The sequence below is a fragment of the Triticum urartu genome, chromosome 1A, assembly GCF_056163025.1.
Source record: "Triticum urartu cultivar PI428250 chromosome 1A, HENAU_Tu73, whole genome shotgun sequence".
Taxonomy (NCBI): Eukaryota; Viridiplantae; Streptophyta; class Magnoliopsida; order Poales; family Poaceae; genus Triticum; species Triticum urartu.
Window position 1 is genome coordinate 471,555,226 of NC_141873.1, and position 8,079 is coordinate 471,563,304.

The window sequence follows — 8,079 nt, forward strand, 5'->3', positions numbered from 1 at the left end:
TCTTCAAATTTATGTCCATGAACATATTATAACCTAATAAAAGGAAGGATGAAAATACCATATTGCAATGTTCAATATCTTTTTTCATTTGTCAATGAGATATAACCAAAATAATCATTCTGTACATGCAAGATAGTAAAAAAAATTACTTCTTAGGAGCATGTGTGCTTTGAGCCTTGAAGAATACATTTGTTCTTGTACTTCACTGCATGAAATGTATTCGGTATATTGGCATATAAGCATGCTTTGCACCTCTCCTTTTGATCTACCCACCTGTTCCATTGTTTGAAGAATAGTATATGGCTATATAGACTCCACTGGAGAGAATACATTATGCAATTCCCCCGTGTCTGTTAAATAATCATGTAAAAGAAAAGAGAATAAAAGTAAAAGTGAGTCTAATGATAGAAATGAGTAAGAAAATGAAAATTTGAAAATAAAGGATCTTAGGGCATCTCCAATGTTGTCCGCTAAAACGGACAAACTATTGTGTGATCATATTTATGTTTTTCATAGCATGCAGGTGAACGAATTCGGAATATCAATATAAGCATGGATAAAATGATGAAAGCATATCATGTGAGTAGCGACTGTTATAGCTCTTGTTCTCTTATTTCATCTTATTGCATTTTTATTAGCCTTTGAATACACCAGTGTTTGTAGATAAACCTTTTCTGTGTGATCGGCGGCTACATTAATATTTTGTCAAGAGATGTCTATCTAGGTTTGTTTGCTGAACCATTGCTCGATGCCCAGTACTCAATAAAAAAAAGTAAATTATCCACTTCGAATTAATCTTTCAAATTGATTAGGAAGTAGAGATAGTATATATTCCCGTGATGGACGCGGAGGAGAAGAAGCCGAAGGAGAAGGTGGGGTTGGCCATGGAGCGAAGGAGAAGAAGCCGGAGCGATGGAGGTGGATGAGGGGGAAAATAGAACTAAAAGACATGTACGCAAGAATTTCTTAGAGGTTGATCATTGCATCGTGACAAGAGCAAACCTTGCCTAGACCGGCAAGATTCAAAGCAACAAGCCATAGATGTTTGGTTCACGCCTGACACTTCCCCTGTTGGTGCCGCCACCTAGCGTCCAGCTTGCTTTCTTCACCTTTACTTTGTTCATGCCACCCCCCAATCCAATCAACAGATGAGTTGATTGCCCATCCATCTTCTAAAAAAAAGTTGATTGCCCATCCGGCCACTTCTCTGTTTCCTGTCAAGCAACCATGAACCGTGTGTTGGAAAAACATCATAGAACATGTAAGCATCACATCACTGGCATAGACCCTACAATTCAAGATTTTAGTCCAAAAATAAAATAGATGTTGTAAGACTACTTTCAAGATAAAACCTCTTAAATTCATCATAAAAAGGATTGATTGACTGGTTTTAGTACTACACGCGCAACCATGTGTGCATATGATTAAAGCGCATGAGAGAAAATATCTCTTTGGACAAAAAACTTATATAGAACATTCCATGGTAGATGACTGATAAAAAGGAACAAACAAACCAATGAACTCCGATCTGATGAGAAGAAATAAACAAACAACCATTTCTAAAATGTAAAAGAAACTAACACTCTCAGTAAAATAAACTAAAAGTTGCTGACAAGCATTACATGTATATAGAACAAAGATTTATTCACTCTAAATTTTACAGAAATTTGGCTCATGTAGGAGGATGCTTTTTAGAACTTATTACTGGCCAACTAAATAACAATGCATTAAATAGCACACCGCCTATATCCGCCTAGATAAATACACATGTGTTGGCACGGAATAACAAAAAAATAGCTTATGCAATTTTGCACTGATCAAACAAATTTGGCATAATTCGGATATGTGTTGAATATGATGTCGTGCATATTTTAATATTTAACATTTTGATGCTAAGACAAACAAATCTTCCATTTCTTATACACTATCTGATTACAGATAACAACTACTCCTCTGCAAAGATCGAATGTGAAAAATAATGCACCCTCTAACATGTAAGAAATAACAACACTAAAATCACAATCTGAAGTTGCAAAGACACTTTAGAACAATGACTTGCGTGAAAACCACACACACACATTTACTCCTGACGATCAGGATATGGTAGCACATACCTTTCTCGTCTCCATACACTTCAGAAACTCTGCTCTCGAGGAAAAGTAATTATGCCAATAGCATCCTACGTTTTTGTACAAATTAGGCAATGGACATGAAGTGAATTTCCACCAAATAAGGGAAGCACAATGCAATTAATGCCCATAATAAGCAATATATGCTCCCTCTACAACTTAGACAGACTGGAACATATTTTCTACCAAAGACGGGAGGCCCAATCCCATACTCACTATGCAACGCTAAAGGTCATTAGTGTTCACCACAAGAGTTAATAATATTCCATCATGCTAAAGATCATTTAGTTTATAACTGGCAACAGCGATGACAACACCAGTAGCCTTCCCTGTGAACGCCTCCAAAGACGTAACATTTTGTGAAGTGACTCAAGTATCTCGTTAATGAGGCAAACAACAATATTCCTTGCAAGAATTAAATATCAAGTTGCAAAATTTGTATTACCACGTTTGAATACTCAAGGCATATTATGTTACTGACATGGCTAGATAATTACCTAGTTTTCTCAACCTTAGCACAAAAATCAATGTAAGCTCGATCCATACCTACATCTAGCTGAGTATTGTCTAACAGTTCATGATCTACCATTAGAGAGCATATGTGAAACTCCGAACCAACCACGACTTACCTCAAAGCTACCCACACTTTTCCCTTCTCCATACACATAATTGAGGAAGCGACACTACTTCTCATCAGTTTCACCTTAGCCTCCTGTTGTCACTCACCTCCTCACCATTGCCGCTTGCGGTCCTAGGAAGTGGATGTGGTGACCTGTAGCAACCAATAACATAACTTTAGGCCTGCAACATATTTAGGAGTCAGCCCTTGACTTCTATCCGAATGAAGCACCCACAACACTTCGCCCTTGGCCTCCCTGCCTCGCCCTTGACCATATTTGTCGACTTTTGTCATCCAATGAGGCCCCCTGTCGGTCCGCGGAGCATTCCAAACTATCATTTTCCCGCAAACCAGAACAAATCTGGAGGAGCTGTGTAGCAGTTTGGACCTTTGCATGTCCAACTAAAAAACACCACGTGGTCCCTCTATCTTCCCCCTCCCCCACCCAGACACAACACACGCACACCACACGCAGCCACCGGTGAGGCAAGCCATGCCACCACCCGACCTCTCCTCCCTCCGGCTCCCTCTCCCTCGTCTCGCCTATCCCAGCCGCCTTGTCACGCCGTGGTCGGCCTCGGCTCCGACAAGCCCCATGTCGGCCATAAACCGCACGACCAGCTCCGCCTCTAGCCGCCGCTAGCCATGCCTCGTCACACGCCGCTGCTCTAGCTGCCCTCCAACCACCACCACGCATAGCTTGAACTTCTTGATCATCTAATGGTTGGCATGATACTGGGTCCGAGTGTCATTCCGGCCATGATTTTGTTAAACTAAAACAAGATTGTGTTAATAAAAAAGAACCTTTCAAGGATTCCACAATCTAGAATCGCTGTTATTTAGCAAAAGAAGAGGATGTGTAATCCAAAAGAATAAAATAATACCAACCAACCAGCTAGGACCCTGTAAATATAACCTCCTAGGAGGCATGTACTTTCCCACCTTTTCAATGCAATGAAACGCAAAATCGCTTTGCGCTTTCTCGAATTTTTTTTAATAATAATACCAACCAATAAATATAACCAGGTCAAAAAGATATAAATAAGGCTGTAAAGAACAAAATAGCTTTAGAGCCGAGTCATGAAAAATTGGCTAACAATCTTTGTCCTCGAGTAGTAAGTTGCAGAAGGTTTATGTCTACTGCGCAAATACAAGGTAAAGGGTGATATCAAAGTTCTTGGAACCACTACATGTGAAAGCTATCAGAGTTAAACACCAAAAGTACCTTATAAAAAGTCACTGTATCCAAGGTTAGCCTTCCTAGAACAAGTACTACTGGATAACCGTATACCATTGACTTAGGACCATGAAGAAGGTTTTTGCGCAAACCTTCTCGAGAGTACACTCATACCAAAACAAGTCGTACTTACACTGCGTAGTACCATAGCTCGCGCGCAAACCTCTATCTGTTAAATGTACCAATTCTTTAAAAAAATCCTAGTACTACTATTTTTAGTTTATATAGAATGCACCCTTTATTCTCACTTCACTGCTGTACCTTTTGTCGACATATATGCCATATTACATAAAACTTCCTGGACTTCTACCTTAGATATCAGCTGTCGTTAACATTTGCCGAAAAAATACTTCTAAAAAAATACCAATATAGAAACAAGAATTCAGAAGATGCAACATGAATTGAGGGTTCAGGTAGGGGAGTGTCTAAGTAAGCGTACACACATACAAGAATAATTTGTGTCTTAGGAGCATATTGTAGTAAGTTAAGCAAATAAGGGCTGGAGAACAATGCTCTAAGAACCAGTATTCAAGATGAGATGCTCCTACAAATAACAAAGGTCAAATGTTGAGTTGTGCATAACCTGGCACATTGGATATTTACTTCCATTGATCCTACATCGTTTGGAAACATCATTTTTTAACATGGAAATACTCAGAATCAGGTCAATGGAGCAATAGGAATAGATGTTGGGGAAAGAAACATGTGTGATCTTTGAATAAGCCAAAACATGTTTGAGATTTGCAGTAGTGATAACATCTATGTACTTACTGTCTCCATCAATGTAAGAATAGAACAAAGCAAACCACACATGTAAGGAACAGGGATTAACGCATTGAACTAACTTCCTCATGGAACGGAGGGAGGCGACCATATTCAGCTCATTTCGGAATAAATGATGATCCAAAGTCATCAACGAAGGACCCTGATTCAACATTTGATTTGTCACTAATTATGCTCTACTACTGTAAGTAACACATACAAAGTTTAAAACAAAATCAGAATCACCAATCAGCTAGATGCATAGCTTGAATACTCAAACCAATAAAAGGAGGAGGTGAGCAGTGGACCATTTGAAGCACAAAGAATTAGTGTGCAAGATTGCATACTGGGATTTATAACTGAGCATGCAAATAAAGATAAATAACTCAGAGACTGATACGATAAACAATTGTGAGGTATAGCACCTGTGGGGAAGCCAACAGCCTTCCAGTAAAACTATCTCCACGATGAACAAATCAATTAATTATGCACATGAATAGCGGTTGACAAAGATGCTTCCCATAACCAAACCGACTGCAAAGAGAATGTGATAATAAGCCCTTGTATGTGCCAGACTGCTTTCATCTTCTTGCATTTGAGAAAATTGTGCCCCCATCTTCATCTAACCGAGAGAACATGGAGCTTGGATGGGTTCAGTTACCTTCATCAGATGACAGGTTTGGATGGCACGCTACACTGGCCATCCACTATGGGCTGCAAGCTTACTGTCTCCATCATGCTCCTGATCTTGCCCTCGCGGAGAGCTTCTTCTCATCCAAATGTAAGCAGCCACCAAATTATAGAACAAAAATTCCAAGTAAGAATGGAAGTATAGAACAAAGCTAACCACACATGTAAGGAACAGGGATTAACGCATTGAACTAACTTCCTCATGGAACGGAGGGAGGCAACCATATTCAGCTCATTTCGGAATAAATGATGATCCAAAGTCATCAACAAAGGACCCTGATTCAACATTTGATTTGTCACTAGTTATGCACTGCTACTGTAAGTAACACATGCAAAGTTTAAAACAAAATCCGAATCACCAATCAGCTAGATGCATAGCTTGAATACTCAAACCAATAAAAGGAGGAGGTGAGCATTGGACCATTTGAAGCACAAAGAAGTTGTGTGCAATATTGCATACTGGGATTTACAACTGAGCATGCAATAGTGAGAATACACTAACCGATTAGTCATGTAGACTGAGCACAATATCTTCAGGCTTCACGCCCAACAACTCACAAGCCTCTAAGAACATTGTTGGACTTGAGTTTCTGCTGCAACCTGTTAGTAGAGAAAGCAGAGAACAAATTTTAATGGTGAAGATTAATAGGAAAACTGTAGGTAGAACTTGCATACAAAGTTAACAGGCTACATGGTCAAGGTTCAGTCAACAGGCTTAGGTAAGGCGGCTCCTCTGTAAATGGGTGCCCACATCAGCAGGTATAGCAACTACATTAAACCAGTGGTCACAATTCAGGGCCTCTAAAAGTTTCTGCTACAACTTGTTAGTAAAAAATAATGTGTTCATTAAACATCATTGTCCCTGTAAAAATCAAGGGTGTACTGTCACTGATAGATAGCTAAAATGAACCACAAAAAATCAAGGTTGTAGTGTTACCAATGGATAGCTAAAATGAACCACAAAAAACTTTAATCTAACCTTGTTCAATCGGGTGTATCTCCTTGAACCCTGAACAGCTCCGCATGAGTAACTCCGCTCCTTCATCTTGAAAGATAAAATGCCAGTAAAACATGACTGATATATATTCAGCTGAAAGAAACTAAAACACATTCATAAGCCTACTATATGGCAAATTCGATCGAACCAAGTTGGGCATATATGAAATAAATTAGGTTGGATCAGTAATCGCCCCCTACAAAGAGAAGCAACTGATCTACTAATACATGGCAGATCATACAATCTTGCACAAAATCAACAAAGCAGACTCTTTTCTTTCACCAAACGTGAAACATCGAGTGTACCCTACATATAGAACAAGACCAAGATCAATAGATGCCTGTAAAATGGAGACCACCAAATCTGATTCAAACACAAAAGAAAAAAGAAGAGCTTATGTTATCCGCATCGAGGGATCCTTTGGCGCGGTCGAGCTCCGCATCCTTCGCACGAAGCTCCGCCTCCAGCTTGCGCGCCGTGATCTGGTACGTCTTGAGCAGATGCTGCTGCTCCTCGGCATGCGCGGAGAGGGCGGTGTTGCCCGCGGCCGCGGCGTCCCTGGCCGCGCCTGCGGGATCCTTGAGGAACCTCCGCTTGGTCTCGGACAACTTGGTGAGCTCCGCGACCACGGCAGCGTCCGCGGACTGAATGGCCTCCGCATCATAGGGGAACTGCGCGAGCTTCAGCTGCGCGTAGGCCGCCTTGACGGCCGAGACGCCCGTGAACAGATTGGCGAGGAGGGAGTCCGCGGCGGCAACCGTCGCGGCGGCCGGCGGCGAGGGCTCCTCCTGCTGCGCCCCGGCGGTCTTCTTCTCCGCGGCATTCCGGAAGAACGCGTTGAGGGAATACGGCGCCAAGGGAGGCAGTGGCGTCTCCCCAGGGTGGCGGCGTCTCCCCTCGGCGGCGGCGACGTCTCCCCTCGGACAGCGGCGGTGGTGGCAACGAAAGAGCACCTATCCAGAGGCTGGAGATCGGGGATGGGATCGAGAGGCTTGTTTTTTGCGGGGTGGGGTGGGGTGGTGTAACGGGCTATATCTCCCACGTGTCGAGGCACGATTTAGAGGCATAACCGCATTGAAAGCAATGCGCAAATTAGGCAATCATCACAACATCCCATGTAATATAGATAATAAAAGGGGAGATACATAGTTGGCTTACGCTCGCCACGTCAATCAAAGTACATAAATAGCATTACATCAACCAAACACTCATGGCCCGACTACGGCGCAAAAATGAAAGATAAACCCAATATGCGACACGTTCCCGATCACCCCAACTGGGCACCACTACTGATCATCAGGGAAAGACACGTAATATCAGCGTGAGTCCTCGTCGAACTCCCACTTGAGCTCAAGCGCGTCATCTGGAACGGAGTCATCAGGCCCTGCATCTGGTTTGGAAGTAATCTGTGAGCCACAGGGACTCAGCAATCTCGCACCCTCGTGATCAAGACCATTTAAGCTTATAGGTAAGGCAAGGTAATATATGTGGAGCTGCAGCAAGCGACTAGCATATATGGTGGCTAATCTGTTCGCAAAAGAGAGCGAGAAGAGAAGGCAAAGCGCGAATGGATAACTAGAGGACAACATGCGGCAAGCATTACTCCAACACCGTGTTCGCTTCCCGGACTCCGCCGAGAAGAGAC

General features: G+C 42.1%; 1 long non-coding RNA gene across 7 annotated transcripts; it reads right to left on the reverse strand.

Annotated features, from left to right (window-relative positions):
* Positions 1-950: 950 nt before the first annotated feature.
* Positions 951-7,431, reverse strand: LOC125506625 (uncharacterized). Of its 7 annotated transcripts, XR_015604578.1 has the most exons (9): positions 6,417-7,431; positions 5,940-6,037; positions 5,634-5,713; positions 5,409-5,514; positions 5,173-5,281; positions 4,831-4,910; positions 2,759-2,901; positions 2,115-2,179; positions 951-1,214 (listed from the first exon to the last, which is right to left on the reverse strand). It is a non-coding gene; the product is annotated as an uncharacterized LOC125506625 (long non-coding RNA). The 7 variants fall into 7 exon arrangements; XR_015604575.1 differs by lacking the exon at positions 4,831-4,910 and having other exon boundaries at positions 2,759-3,521; XR_015604571.1 differs by having other exon boundaries at positions 2,759-4,910.
* Positions 7,432-8,079: the final 648 nt, after the last annotated feature.